The sequence below is a fragment of the Babylonia areolata genome, chromosome 25 (genome assembly GCF_041734735.1).
Source record: "Babylonia areolata isolate BAREFJ2019XMU chromosome 25, ASM4173473v1, whole genome shotgun sequence".
NCBI classification, from domain to species: domain Eukaryota; kingdom Metazoa; phylum Mollusca; class Gastropoda; order Neogastropoda; family Buccinidae; genus Babylonia; species Babylonia areolata.
The window spans coordinates 7,155,753-7,171,571 of record NC_134900.1 but is presented as its reverse complement, the minus strand read 5'-3'; the positions used below and the strand labels follow the sequence as shown (position 1 = coordinate 7,171,571).

The following is a 15,819-nucleotide window of genomic DNA, read 5'->3' as shown; positions in this document are numbered from 1 at the left end:
ATCTGGTTGTGTGTTGTTTTGGGCCATGTTGGCCCTGTGGGGTGAATGTGGTAGGAAATGACAGTGCTCATTAATGTGCCTGCATTTTCTGCTTGTGTCGTGATGGCTGTGTTCACTGTCAGGGGAACAGCTGGGTTCTTTGTGGTCACAAGCTGAACTGTTGATGTAAGAGTCCTGAGGTTTGGGCTTGGGGCTTCCTTTCCTGCCACCATTCTGGGGAGGACTCGTCTCTATGAACAGGTCTTTCATCATCTTCAATTGCTGATTTCTTTGTTGTAAAATCTAAAACAAAACAAATCACAACAATAAACTTGTCATCAGTTTGTGTTCCCTTTCATTCATTTTGTTTATCAGGAATGCATTTAAGCGATTTCTGGTGAAAAACATAGAATTTAGGTAGTTTATTTAGAATTTTCTGGGTCTGTCTATCTTTGTGAAACAAACTGCAATTTACATTCATTAAAACGTCATTATTCACGTTTACTGGAAATACGTGTACATGCATTCTTCCAGAATTACCTATATATATCTTCAAATCAATGTCACTTTCCTCTCCATCAGCTTTCAGTGGGAAAGTCATGTTTCAAAGGACAATTGTGTGCAATCACTGATAAGTTATATGCACCTGATTATATTCAATAGATTCTGATATATGGTGGCTTTATTTTCTTAACATTCTTCACTTTTTATTCGACCTGTCCAATGACAAGTGATGGAAATGAGACATTTGTGTCACTGTCGTAGCTGCTTAATGAAATGAAACTGTGGGAATGGAAAAAGGGGTGGGTGCAGATAGATGTAAAGAAGACTGTAAATATATACACATGCTACATCTTCAGTTTTTTTCACAACAAAATAACCCACACAATTTTTTTTTGTACAACAGAGTGAACTATTCTGGAGGAACTCAGTCTTTCCTCTATTGACTCAGAATGTTATTTGTGTTTGTGTGATCCATCAGTGGTATCAAACAGCCAAGCCATAAAATCCTGTCTCTTCTCTCAATCCAGCATGTAACCATTGAGCATGTTTGCAGTGGCTAAGAGAGATTCTAACACAGTCTTACCAATTACCGGTAAACAAAATTGAAAATCGCAAATGTGTATTTGAACTAGGACTGGGTTACACAAGCGATCATGATATGTGCTAAGTTTGCCTAGCGATACCGTTTCCCCCCAGTTTTATGGAACTGGAGTATATTTAAGAAAATTCTTAGCGTTAAGCAAACTTAGTGCATGCTCAGATCACTTGTGCAACTCGCCCCAGATCATTTGAAATGTTGTCACAATAACTTAGTGCATCTGTCTTCTCATTATATATCTTATTCTGCTGTGACAAATTAATGAAATTCCAAAGTAACCTTTCATATGAACATGTATGTCAAACCATGTTCTTTCGTAACTGGTTGAACAATGAAAGAATAGTGTCTGGTACATGTGATCTCATCAAATAATCATCTTGCTTTTCGCAAAGCCTTCTCATTGGCATCATGATGATGTGAGGTATGTTATTGTTGATGACAAAGTAAATGTTTTTAAAACTGTTTCAAAGTATTTTAGTGATCACGCATAGACTGTCCATTTTCATTCTTCTATCCCTCTTGCTCTATTTTCTTTGCGTTCCAAGATATTAAGTCAGGGTACACATATTGTACACATTTTGATGTCAGTTTGTTTCGCCATAAACATAGAAAGTTCAGCCATATATACATCATATTCTAGCAGTCAAGAAGTGTATTGGGTTTTGTTGCAGAAAGCCATTTTTTTAGTTCACAGGATAATCCAAATCTAGTATGGACATCATACAAGAGAGGCAAAACCTTCATGACTCACGTGTGATTACTAATTTTTTTTTAAAAAGGATCACCCCACCCCACAAGTAAAGATTCCTTCCCTCATCCTAAAACACCGAGGAGTAATGGGTTGCAACCGGCAGCTAAATAAACATTAAGTTCAGAACGAGATCAAACAGTTGGACTCATAAGAAATTGGCAATTCGATCACAGTTCAGATTGATGGACAGCTCGAGCATTAGAACTTGCGACTGTTTTGCAACAGTTTAGGTTAACTAGTGTCAAAACTATATTCTCTAAAATATCGATTTTGAACCTGTATATTCATCATCAGAAAGAGTCTTTGTCAACCTGAAAGCCGTGTGCTGAGATGTAAACGTTTCCTCCAGTATGTCAACACTGATCAGAATTCCACTCTTTTAATTTGTAGGCACATGTTTGGATTGAATTGATCAAATGTTTAACCTTTTCCGAACATTGTCATGTTTTTTGGCTTGGAAATTTCCTGAAAGAACTCGAAATTCTTGTCCATCACATAGAAACCGATATGTAGGCAAAATGGCTGACAGAGAGTTGCAGTTAAGATTTAAAAAACAAAAACAAAAAACGTTACAGGTCCGGAAATCAATGTCAAATGCACATGTGCAGTGCGCGTTAAGTTCAATGGTGACAAACCACAGCCAGATAGGCAAATATAATTGTTTATTTAGATGGTCGTTCGTGAAGATTGTGCACAAAGTGAACAGACCTTTGCACAAAGCATTCTGCGAATAAAAGTCTGCGGTCTCCTTTGCCTGCTTTCAACATGCTCTCGCGTACAATCGACGAGATCCACGCCCTAATGTTCTACAGATCGCAAACGTGTGCCGCACAAGTGTTAATTTAAATCAATGACTCTGGCTGGTTGTTGCCATTGTACAAAATATTTATATTATTGTATCTGGTTTGTTCGTTATTGGCGATGAATACATTACCTGGACCTGTCTTCTGTTGGATCGTCATAGAATTAATTTAATTGGGAAGGGTGTAGCCTCAGTATCACATACCACATGTATTAAAAGAATGTGCAAACAAATATCCACTAAGATAAACGCTATTATTTTTACAGATTAAACGACATCTTTTCGAATGTTAATTCTTTAAGGCCTTCATAATGAGTTTTAAACACAACAACCTTATTAAGCCTTGGGTATTTTGTGTGAGTAATACTGTTTTGTTGAGATCTGCTTAAAAAGATTATATATTTATATTCAAACTAATGTCTTGTTACATGGCAGTTGTATGCAATGATATAACTTCTATGATCAGCAGATAATATTGCTGTTTTAGTTAAAAATTTCAATAAAAAAAAAGACTGTCATCAATCAATCAGTGTGTCAGTATAAAAATAAGTGCAATAGAATCTAGTGGAAAAAGAAATAAACATAAAGGTGACAGTAAAATGAATGTGGAAGCGTTTATTACTTCTTCACAATTTTGGTACCCTTCCTACTGGAAATGCACTGCCACTGTATTTGTTACATGTTGAAAGGACACATTTTTTTTCTTTCTATTTCAAGCCATATTTGGAGTCAAAAGACAAAGTATTTCCAGAGAAAATGAAATTATTCAAAATTATCACACACACACACACACACACACACACACACAAACACACACAGAGTTAACCGAAAAAAGGTTAAGACACAGACTCACCTCCATGTTGACACACATGATCCCCCAAAAAGCATTCTGCTGACATCTCATATATCCACCCCCCACACTACATGCTGACCTTACAAGGGACGTACTTGCAGGTTGGCCTCATGCGCACGCTCCCGGAACATCATTTCCTGTTGTCGCATTTCCGTTTCCGCTGCCACCGCCGCTCGCTGCTCCAGAACGTCATTGATGTGTCGCAGCACCGCATCTAGGTGACCTTGGTAGCGAACCTCATACTGCTGCTTCAGGTGAGTAGGATCCAGGGACTGCATTGGAATGAGTAATGATGAGCATAACCACCAATTCGTTTTCTTATAATTATGCTCCCTCAAGTGGAAGAAGCATACTTCTTCTCATCCAGCCCTCAAGGCAAAAAACAAATAAATAAAGTAATAATAAAAATAACGGATAGTAGAAAATGAGGCAGGGTATACTCACATACATATGCAGTCTTTCATACTGAGTCATGTACAATAAATTATTGATAAAGTCGTACTCACAGACTTGCATATGTGCGCACATTACTGTATGCATAATAGATACATACATAAACATGCCTGATGAAAATTGAATGGAGATAGACAGAGGGAGAGAGAGAACATAAACGTCACAACTAAGAGTTTGATCATATGTAAATAGAGGGAGAGAGAGAACATAAACGTCACAACTAAGAGTTTGATCATATGTAAATAGAGGGAGAGAGAGAACATAAACGTCACAACTAAGAGTTTGATCATATGTAAATAGAAACTAAGATCCATGGGAACGAAGATAAGGGGAGAAAGTAATTAAGCATCATGGTCCATGAACTTTTCCACATCCCGCTCGTCAGTTGGGTCACAATAATTTGATAAAATGTGACATGTTTATTCAAATCAAGTAAGTAAAAGCCGCATTCGTTGTTGTATTGCGATGCTGTCTTCTTATGCATACATGTGCATGTTTACATGCGCCAGTACCTTTCTGTTGAAACTACAAAAACTCTTGTTTCTGCTTTGTGCTGTCACAAATCGACTAATGTAATTCTCTTCTCACAGGTTCTCAACATAATCTTCTTCAGCAAAATTCAAAATCTTCTAAACAATGCTGCCCGTCTGACTCTCAGAGTACCGTGTACTGATCACATTTCTCCCCGCCTCCATACTTTGGACTGGCTCCCCACTGAAGCGAGAATTAAATACAAAAGTGCGTGTCTCTGCTATTCTGCTTTCCACTTCACAGGACCTACCTATATTATCAATGCTTATGCTCCCTCAAGAACTCTCCGCTCTTCCTGTGACTGTTACCTTCTGAAATTTCCACATGTCAAAACAAGAAGCTATGGTGAACGTTCTTTCCCCTTTGCTGCTCCTCATATCTGGAACAGCCTTCTTCGTCATATCCATGCATCTGATTCTGTCTCTGCCTTTCACTCTTCACTAAAAACTCATCTTTTTAAAAGCTGTCTATAAGCACTTTCGGTATCTTTCTTCTCCAACACTACCCCATGCCTGTCAGCTCACTTTGTATGCTTGACAATGAGAGGGAGGTGGGGGAGAGGGGTTTCGAGAATGAGTTGTCATGATTGATTCATGTCATTTGTAACTTCTCTTCAACATCAAGCGCCCTGAGCTCTTAGGGAGAAAATGTATAAATGTACATAATCATTAATATCATTGTTATAACATTCCAGGCCTAAGTTTGTTTTTTTCTTTTCAAAGAAAATTAATATTCGAGTTTGTTACTCAAAATATGGTTCCATGTGTGACAGAGTTGACATCTTTGAGCAAATATCTCTTCAGGCTTAGAGCTAAACACTAACAGTGAACGTTAACATCAGACTGAAACCGAACCTTCTGGTGAATTCAGACACGTTTAAACGCATTCTGTTTGTAAACATGTAAAGAGTCCTGGCATGCCTCTACCAATAATTAATGAGCATATTACATTCGTAATCATGATGACAATTTGGGGGAAAGAATCGGACAAACAAGAAAACAGTGAAACACAACTGTCGGTTGATATCTTCGTATCAGACACATAACTTGACAAGCTCACCTCTATTTTTGTCCGGACACTCATAAGACGTTCATTTTGTTTGTCTACTTGTGCCAGTAAGGAACTGTACCTGTTAAAAACGTTAATGGGATGAATGTCAGCGTGGTTGTATGTCCATTCTATAGGGTGGTCATGACTTCAACAGATAAACAGACTGACACATTTACACCTCTTTCTTTTTTCTCTTTCCTGTCCGTGTTTGTATGAGGATCTCTTTATCTCTTCATTTTCAAATCGCATGTGAGTTATACGGGCAGTGAAAATGGAATCAGTTAACCGGTGTTATTCTTTTACTCTGTGTGACACACTCTTTCTTTGCATGTATATGCCGTGAATGTGTTTATATGCATGCATCAGGAACAGGGAACTGCGTAGCTATATGAATACGCATGCATGTGTATTTGTACATACATAAATTGCATACACATACATTTATACATAGAACAAACAGGAACCTGCCTAGCTATAGGTATACACGCATACGCGTGTATGTTTACATACATAGATTAAATACACATAAAAACACTTAGATGCACACACACACACACACAGACACACATATATACACACACGCGCGCGCGCGCGCGTGCACGCACGCAACGTGAACAGTGACCGTGAGTTTATTCGCCAGTTCCTGTGCGTGATTCCCAACAATATACCGGCGAAATAGAAATAAAATAAAACAAACATCACAGATTACCTATTTTTTCTCCTTTTTTCTTCTTTTTTCTTTCTTTAAAAAAATTTTTTTTTTACCTGGTGTTTTCTGTGTGTAGCTTAGCTTCCACAGATTGCTTCTCTTTGATCGCCACCGCCGACACAGACTGCTCCTGTTTACAATGTATGATTATAACCTGTTTAGAAAATCTGTGAACGTGTGTGCTTTATACTGAATGCACGACACAAACTCTGTACAGTGATGTGAAAAGTGTATACTAATATAAAGAATTTTAACTGTTTGGGAACGTTTGTCTTCACACCTGATCTGTCGAGGTCACTGTGAAAGGCGTGTTTCGTAGATTTTTTTGGATGAGGATTTTATCTATTCTGTAACTTAATTACCTTTCTTTAATGATATATTTGCAGAAGAAAGAAAACGGTAACATTACTCGAAGAATTCAGAACACCGAAAGTTTGGAATGAAAACAAACGTATCGTATACACACACAAATATTACTGAAATCGTTCGTACACACACACACACACACACACACACACACACAAGTTCACATGGGTATGCTAATATATACATGCATGTAAACACCTCCATCTATTGTCACTTTTTAGTGGAAATACGTTAAACTGAGGAACAGAGGAACTGTTGCATACAGTATCAAAGCTGTACAAACATACACATGCAGAGAGACAGACTCTCTCTCTCTCTCTCTCTCTCTCACACATAAATATATACATTTGCATACATGCATGCATGAATACATACACACCCAACATGCACACGCACACACACATACAGAGGCACACAGAAACATGCACAGAAAAAAAATAGGTGTCGATCCATAAAATGTGTGTGTGTGTGTGTGTGTGTGTGTGTGCGCGCGCGCGCGCGCGCGTTCATGCACGTATGCGTGCATCAACAGGTGATAAAGGAGAGTTTCACGACAACCCATTCCCACCAACACATACTTCACGACCAACCCATTCCCACCAACACATACTGCACGACCAACCCATTCCCACCAACACATACTGCACGACCAACCCATTCCCACCAACACACACTTCACGAAAAACCCATTCCCACCAACACATACTTCACGACCAGCCCATTCCCACCAACACATACTTCACGACCAACCCATTCCCACCAACACACACTTCACGACCAACCCATTCCCACCAACACATACTGCACGACCAACCCATTCCCACCAACACATACTGCACGACCAACCCATTCTCACCAACACATACTGCACGACCAACCCATTCCCACCAACACATACTTCACGACCAACCCATTCCCACCAACACATACTTCACGACCAACCCATTCCCACCAACACATACTGCACGACCAACCCATTCCCACCAACACATACTGCACGACCAACCCATTCCCACCAACACATACTGCACGACCAACCCATTCCCACCAACACATACTTCACGATCAACCCATTCCCACCAACACATACTGCATGACCAACCCATTCCCACCAACACATACTTCACGACCAGCCCATTCCCACCAACACATACTTCACGATCAACCAATTCCCACCAACACATAATGCATGACCAACCCATTCCCACCAACACATACTGCATGACCAACCCATTCCCACCAACACATACTTCACGACCAACCCATTCCCACCAACACATACTTCACGACCAGCCCATTCCCACCAACACATACTTCACGACCAACCCATTCCCACCAACACATACTGCACGACCAACCCATTCCCACCAACACATACTGCACGACCAACCTACCTATCCCCGCACCCCATCCCTCCCCCCCTCCCTCCCCCACCCCTCCCCCGTCCCATGCCCCGCACAGGGTTGAGAGGAATGACCGACCTGCTGACACTGGACCCTGAGCTGTATCTGCATCATCTTGAGGCGTTGTACCTGACGGTGCCGCTTGGTCAGGACGCTCTTGGCGCGTTCCAGCTGCTGCTTCAGGGTCTCCGATTCTTTGTCCCTCTCTTCCAGTCTGATGCACAGCACACCACGTCAACGGGGTAACTTGTACATAGGTATATCCCATCCTCTCCACATTGAGCACGTGCGCACACACGTAATAATAATAATAATAATGGTATTTATATAGCGCTGAATCTTGTGCAGAGATAAATCAAAGCGCTTTCGCACCAGTCATTCACACATACAAACACACACACACATATGCACACACACACAAACACACATACATACGCACATATACACACAAACTCTCACAGGCAGGCACGAACGCACATACTGTTGTAACACATCGCTGCAGTACGCTTGCATAATTTCATGTGACACAGACAAACACACACACACTCTCTCTCTTTCTGTCTCTGTCTCTGAAGAAGAAGAAGAAAAGGAAAACCATACTGACTTTTTAGTGACTTCTGTGAGCTTCTGTTGAAGGTTGGTGGCCGTATCCTGAAAACAACGCGACGGGTTGAAGAACAGTTACCATTCTTGAACATGTATGATTATGCGCGTGCGGGTGGGCGTGCATGTGTGTGTGTGTTAGAGTGTGTGTGTGTGTGTGTGTGTGTGTGTGTGTGTGTGTGTGTGCAAATTTATTACTTAAATCGTCTGTTTATTTAACTTCGCACTAAACTTGCATCATACTCCGTAACCTGCTATTTTTGTCTGTTCATAGTTCTAGTTTCCTTCGTGTAGTTTTTGCCGTATTTTATCCAAATGGAGTCAGTTGCAAACATATCTCAGAAAGAGACTTTTTTGTTTTGTTTTGTTGTTGATGTGCGCAGTTTACACACTTGCTGCTGAACTGCAATGCAGTGAATCTGAGCTGTATTCTTATTCCATTAACTCTAAACTCAGATGTTTACTTTCCGCTTTCCGAATCGAATATTGTCAGAGCTGGAACGCAAAACTGCAGCGAGCAATCATTCGGTCTGATTAGCACAGGTAGATGTACAGAAAATAGTGGGGAGAAAGGCGTTGTCGGGTAGATAGGTGTATGAACGAAGTATACCTACCCGCTGCTCCTGGTATTGCACGTGGCAGATGTCCACCAGGTTCTTGTAGTTGCTGAGCTCCTCAGCCTGGTGGGATCGGATCAGATCCATCTCTCGGCTGGTCAGCCGTGCCTCTGTTAGCTGGTAACACACATGTTGGTTTAAACACACACACACACACATGTTCCTGTCACCACTGGCAATCGCAACTTCAACAGAAAGTACAGATTCAGAAGTGAAACAGTTTTGTTTTGTGTCTAATACATCATGGAATGCGTCAGGGCTTCTGCATGTCGTGTAGCAGTGATTACCTGTTGCTCCAGTTCGGCCTTCATTCCCTCGACTGTTTCCAACTTGCATGCCAGTGTCTGCACAACAAAGGTAACACTGCACAGACATACACATCTTGTGCAGAATGCAGGCTATGTTAACGAAAACATCGTTGTCACTATTAGTGTTGTTGGTCCGTTGCTACTCTCATTAGAAATCATCGTAATGACTTGCTATTTAACCTTTATTTTAGAGACGGAAATTATTGAAACTGACCTGGGGATATAGCTATTTAACCTTTATATTAGAGACAGAAATTATTGAAACTGACCTGGGGATATAGCTATTTAACCTTTATATTAGAGACAGAAATTATTGAAACTGACCTGGGGGATACAGCTAATTAACCTTAGAGACGGAAATGGTGGAATTATCATGATTTGGAACCACTAGCTGTCGAAGAGCACAAATAAAAAGTCACCTGTAAAGGAGATATAAAATCATATAATTATCTTTAAGGATGGGGACAGTTGCAATTATTGCCATGAATTAGTAATGGTATAAAAAGTCATCCTTAAAAATGGCAATAGACAGTTGTTTTTTTAAGATGAAGAAATTTGAAAAAAATATTGCGACAAATTAAGAATAGCTTCAAACAACGTGAAACACTCGGTAGGTGATCAACCTTTGAGCCATGGATGTCCTAACCTCTTTTTCATCCCTTAGATCGCTGGCTTCTCGTTGCACACAGCTCAGCTGAGTCTCCAGTTTCATTTTGTCCAGTGCTGTGGATCTGCCCACAGTCAACATTGTGTTTAGGGATCTTCGCCTGACCGTATTGCTAGATCTAGGTGAGCCTTTTTCTCTGTCTCATGCAAACAATCACCCTTTCAAACATATCCACACCCACACACACATGACACACACACATACACGCTCGCGCGCATACACACACGACACACACACATACACAGAGACAAACACACACACACACACACACACCACACACACGCAAACAATAAACACACACATACACAAGACACACAGAAACACACACGCAAACGCGCGCCTGCGCACGCGCAAGTAAGCATATATACATACAAAAAAGAAGATAGTGGATATAGAGACAGAAGGTTACTGACTGCTGTGCAGCCTCCTTGGACAGTGCTGATTGCCATGCTTCTCTCTCTAGGTCTGTCAGTTGCTTCTGCAGGGTCACAATCTATAAATACAAACATGATAAATTTTAAAATAATGTTGCCATAACAGTTATATAACAAGAAGAATCATCATCGTCATCATCATCATCGTCATACGATTGGCAGTAACAAAAGTAGCAGTCTGAAATAATAAGATGCACTGTCTTTTATCACCACTACTCTCCAAAAAAGTGAAGACAAACGTTGTATATATTCATTATTATATTCATTATCATAACTACAATTCATACATAATATTGGTGACTGCAGTGGGCACCCCTGCTCGGTTGGTCGAGCGCCGGGCTGGCACGTCAACATCCGGCAATACGAATCATTGACGTCCAACATAAAAATTGGCTGCCCGCCTCAATGTGTTGTGGTTCTTATGCCGTCAGTGTTCGGACAGATATGTCCACTCTCACAAATACATAGGACAGACGTGTCTTCTCTCAACGCTATCCGAGGTTCTAGTTACTTACCTTTGTCGGTGGCGATAATGTCGAATATGGTGAAGTATATATTGGACGAAATACATGCAACAAACTTGACTATTGTTCGCTTCTTTGATTTATTTTTTACGAACGCCCCTCCCCCATTCGTTCCCTGTGAGCAAACAACAATAAACAGTGTGAAGTACCGCGTCCTTGAGTTTGCCTTTTGACATGCGTTCCTCCAACAGCTGGGCGTCCTTGACCTTCACCTCACTGTCCACCAGACTTGTGCAGTCCATCTTCACTTGGTTGATCAGTTGGTGCTGCCGCCTCTGTCATCATACAGACACAAGGATTTCACATAAGTACTCCATGCTTCCCGTTTATATGAACTATTTATCGCTGTGACTGGCACAAAACGAGATGAACATATACCGTTGGAACCATCCTGGCCTGTGCGAAATGCGAAGGAAGAAAATATGCGAAACAACAACAGACGAAGGACGCAAGGTGTAACACAGCGGAAAACAAATATGAAGTAGGCACTGGTTTTGTTGTCCACAAAGACACCGTTGACACAGTCAAGGGATTCCGCCCAGTTTCCAGCAAACTGATCATCATGCGTCTAAAGACAGCACCCTTCAACATCACAGTTGTCCAGGTCTACGCCACCACATCCAACTACAGCGAGGACGATGAAGAAGACTTTTCTACCCAGCTTCAAGATGTCATTGATGGAACCCACAAGAAAGACGTCTTAATGGTGAAAGGTGATTGAAGTGTGAAAAATGGAGAAGACGCTCAAACACACTGGCATGGCACCTGCGGACCTTCCTGCAATTCCATGACAAAAGAAAGAGGACTCCAGTTTCTTGATTTTGCAGCCACCAAAAACCTGGTCGTAGCTAAAACACTCTTAGCGTCCACAAAACTTCAAGAGGGTGGACATGGCACAGCCCATACGGCCAGCACCTCAACCAGATCGATTACATCCTGGTCCCCAAACGCTTCGGATCAGGAGTGAACACCACATCCACCGCACTTTCCAAGGGACAGATATTGGAAGTGACCGTGATCTGGTGATGATGACATACAGAATGTGCCCAAAAGACTAACATGCTAAAGTTAACAAGACTGTGGATCAACTTGGATGAGATAAAGGACTTTGCAGTAAATAAAGAATGTCAAGCAATGGTTGGAGGGAAGTTTGCACCTCTGGCAATTCTTGAGGAGAACAACATGGACCTGGAGTCAACACAGCAGTACTTGAAACAGCCACTGTAATTTTGGGATAACATCAGCGATCCAAGAAGCCATGGGTCACAGCAGAAATCTTGAAGCTGTGTAATGAGAGATTAGAACAGAAGAATGGGAAAGGTAACTCAGAAGGAGCTTAGAAGTACAGATAAGCAAACTCAGGAAAGAGATGAAGAAGGCAAAAGAAACCTGGATTGAACACCAGTGTACAGGAACTGAAGTAAGCCCAAACAGAAACAGCACCAAAATTAAGAAAGCAAGCAAAGTGGTTAAAGATTTCACTACAGAGAAACAAGTGAGACCTACAGATATGCAAAGCAAGCAGGGCAGTGCCTTACCGAAACAAAGTGCTAGACAGATGGACATGATACTGCTTATTGCATTATAACCACTAGCCCAATGGAGATCCAGCAGTACCAATTGTCCACAGCCAGAACCAGAAGACGACTCACATTCCTTTGTACGTCAGGAAGCAGAAGCAGCAGTCATGGCAATGAAACAAGGGAAATCAGCAGGAATCGACACTATACCTGCAGAATTGGTTCAGGCAGGAGAGGCAATGATCACTGATCTCACTACCATCTGCAATAAGATCTGCAACATTGGAATATGGCCAGCTCCCTGGTCGCAGTCACTAACAATCACCCCGCCTAAGAAAGGAAATCTTCAGGCAAACCAGAACCATCGTACCATCAGCTTGATTAGCAATACAATCAAAGTTATGCTGAAAATCTTTCTGAACAGTATGAAACCTCAAGTAGAGATCGAATGATCGAACAATTGTACAAGGTCACAAGCACTGCATAACTGAATAGTAACAAGAAAAACAAGGAAAACTAGTTCCGAACTTCCTGTTCCAGTTGGAGTGTGTCAGGGATGCTTACTGTCACCACCCTTTCCAGTGTCTTTCTGGAGAGGATTATGAAAGATGCACTGGAAGGTCATGAAGGCACAGTTTCAATTAGGGGAAGAATGATCACTAATCTAAGTTTTGCGGATGATATTGCTGGTCTTGCAGGGAGTGAAGATGAATTGGCCAGCCTGGTGGGATATCCGGGCAAAGCAGACTCTGCAAATGGAATGGAAATCAGCGTCGAAAAGGATTACCTCTTGATCAACAGCAACCAAAGTCAAGCTGGACAGGTTTAGAAACAGTGAAGACATTCACGTACTTTGGCTCCACCATATCGGATGAAGGCTAAAAACCTGAGATCATTGCAAGGATTGCTCTGGCTGTGGAAAGACAACTTGGGTAGCCGTCCAAACATCTTTGGAGTCTATTAGTTTTAGTTGGGTTGTTGACCATATTTCCCTGACAGAGAGATTGATTTAAGTGTACCGGAGAGAGAGAGAGAGAGAGAGAGAGAGAGAGAGAGAGAGATTAGCAAACAAGCATGTGAAAAAAATGCAGGCATAAAGACAAGAGAACGCAGAAAATAGAATAAACTTTCTGTGCATGGAAGGGTCGAAAAAGTAGACAAGAAAGCATGGAATGAAACAATGAAAAAGAAAATGTTTCGTTGGAGCCACATTCAAAACAAACATGACAGCACCAATGAGACTAATGAGGACAAACAGAAAGGGACAGGGAAAAGAATAAGTATAGTTTACTATTAAGAGAAATCATAAATGTACCTTCATCTCTCTGAGTTTCTTCCGCAGCCTTTCTGCCTTCCTGCAGTGATGGGAGTGTGAGCAATGACAATGGTCCTCATGTTGACAGGTCCTGTGGGTGGACATCTGACAACTCTGCTCAGAATACGAACGTGTAAACGAGCCTTCGTCCACCGAAAACGGTTCACTGTGAGCCCTTTGAGTAAAAGATGTACAAGTAGAGGCAGATTCAGAAGAGGTCGTGCCTTGTCTTTGACGCTTACCTGGATCTTTGTGAAAGACATGCTGACTGTATTTCCCCGCTGAGGAAGTCGGTGAAGAATACATACAATGCCGCATTACTGAATGGTATAGAGGGATAGGTTGCCATTGTGTTGCTCCATTCGGTGCTGTGCTCTGCCTTGAAGGCTGACTGTCGCTGTGCATGTGTCCAACAGGTGGGTAGTTTGGGCACTCTGTCTCCCTTACCATATATTTGTCAAAGTTAAAAGAGTAATTTGATCCATGTCCTGCTGGCTGGTTGTTGCATGAAACGTTATCTGGTCTGACTGATGTAGTTATCCTTTTGTGTTTGTCTCTATTTTTGCATTTGCATTTTCTGCATATGCATATTTTTTCTCTCTTATGCCTAAGCCGACCTGTGTGGCCACGTGCCAAGTTTGAGGAACAACTCTGGGAAGGATCAAGCTGGGCCTTTTCATCACCCAGGCAAGAAATGATACTGATTCCCGACCTTGCTTTTGCACTGTTTGCAGAACAGGATCTCTTCCCTTTTTTTGCACCATAACGGACTTGCTTTGGAGAAATCGGTGATTTGTTTTTCCTGTTATGTAAGCAATGAATTTCTGGTTGATTTTGCAGTATAAACTCACCGGTCGTGCCCGACCCATTTCCTTTCTTCACATAGCTGTCACTGACCACTCCCTCCGTGTGCTGAGGGCTGAGGTAGACGTGATTGGCCACAGTAAGGGTGGTAGTTGGAGAGAATACCTGTTTAGTCACAGGACTGTGATGTACTATGTTCTTCATGGCTTCTGACATGCTAGCCTTTGGTTTTGCTGGTGCACAGTTCTCAACACTTTTGTTTGTTGATGTTGCTGCTGATGGAGACACTTCAAATTGTTTCATTTTCCCAGTGTCTTGTTGGCTCAGAGTATCTGCTGGAACTGCAGTTTGTTTCAAACATTCTGCTGGGTACTGCTGTTGCATTTCTGTTCTTGCTGTTGTTGAATATGACGCACTTCGTGGACTTTCCTCGAACACCTCAACAATTTCTGGTGCTGGTGGGGCAGATGGAATAGCACGCCCTTCGTTCAACTGAATTGGCATAATGCTTGTGTTAGTTCCTGCTCTTGCCTCAGTTTCTACTATCTGCGGTGAGATGTATGGCCGTATATCTGGTGACGGGGTAAATATGCTGGCTCTCTCGTGTTTCTGTTCCTTCTCTTGGAAAACTGAATCATCATAAGGAACAAATGTTTCCTCCCGCATTGTTGATGCTGCATCATTCAACTCTCTGTTAGGATTTATAAAACTTGGGCTTCTTTCTGTCCAATAGCAAACGTCTTGTCTTTTAAAGTCCTTAGGACTTGACAGACAATCTATGGTATACCTTCCTTTTGGGATATTAGGACTATTCGTCTCTTGTTCTGAAAATTCCCCCTGTTTAAAGTTTGACGTTATACGTTTTGTTTCCTGAAAGGAGTATTGGACGCTTTGAATGCAACTACCATCTGACAGTACATCCTCCTCTTTTGTACTAGAACTACAACATGGAAGTACTGTAATGGTATGTCTTCTCTTGCAGTTTTCTTCTTTTGGCATGTGTGGAGATACAGACAACTCATTCTTTT

At 41.5% G+C, this 15,819-nt stretch overlaps 1 protein-coding gene across 1 annotated transcript in view; it reads left to right on the top strand.

Annotated features, from left to right (window-relative positions):
* Positions 1 to 3,594: 3,594 nt before the first annotated feature.
* The window catches only part of LOC143300049 (uncharacterized), a 35,308-nt gene continuing 23,083 nt past the window's right edge, over positions 3,595 to 15,819 (top strand). Inside the window, exon 1 of the mRNA XM_076613603.1 lies at positions 3,595 to 3,741. The gene's annotated coding sequence lies outside the window, so the exon portion shown is untranslated. The remainder of the gene's footprint in view (positions 3,742 to 15,819) is intronic.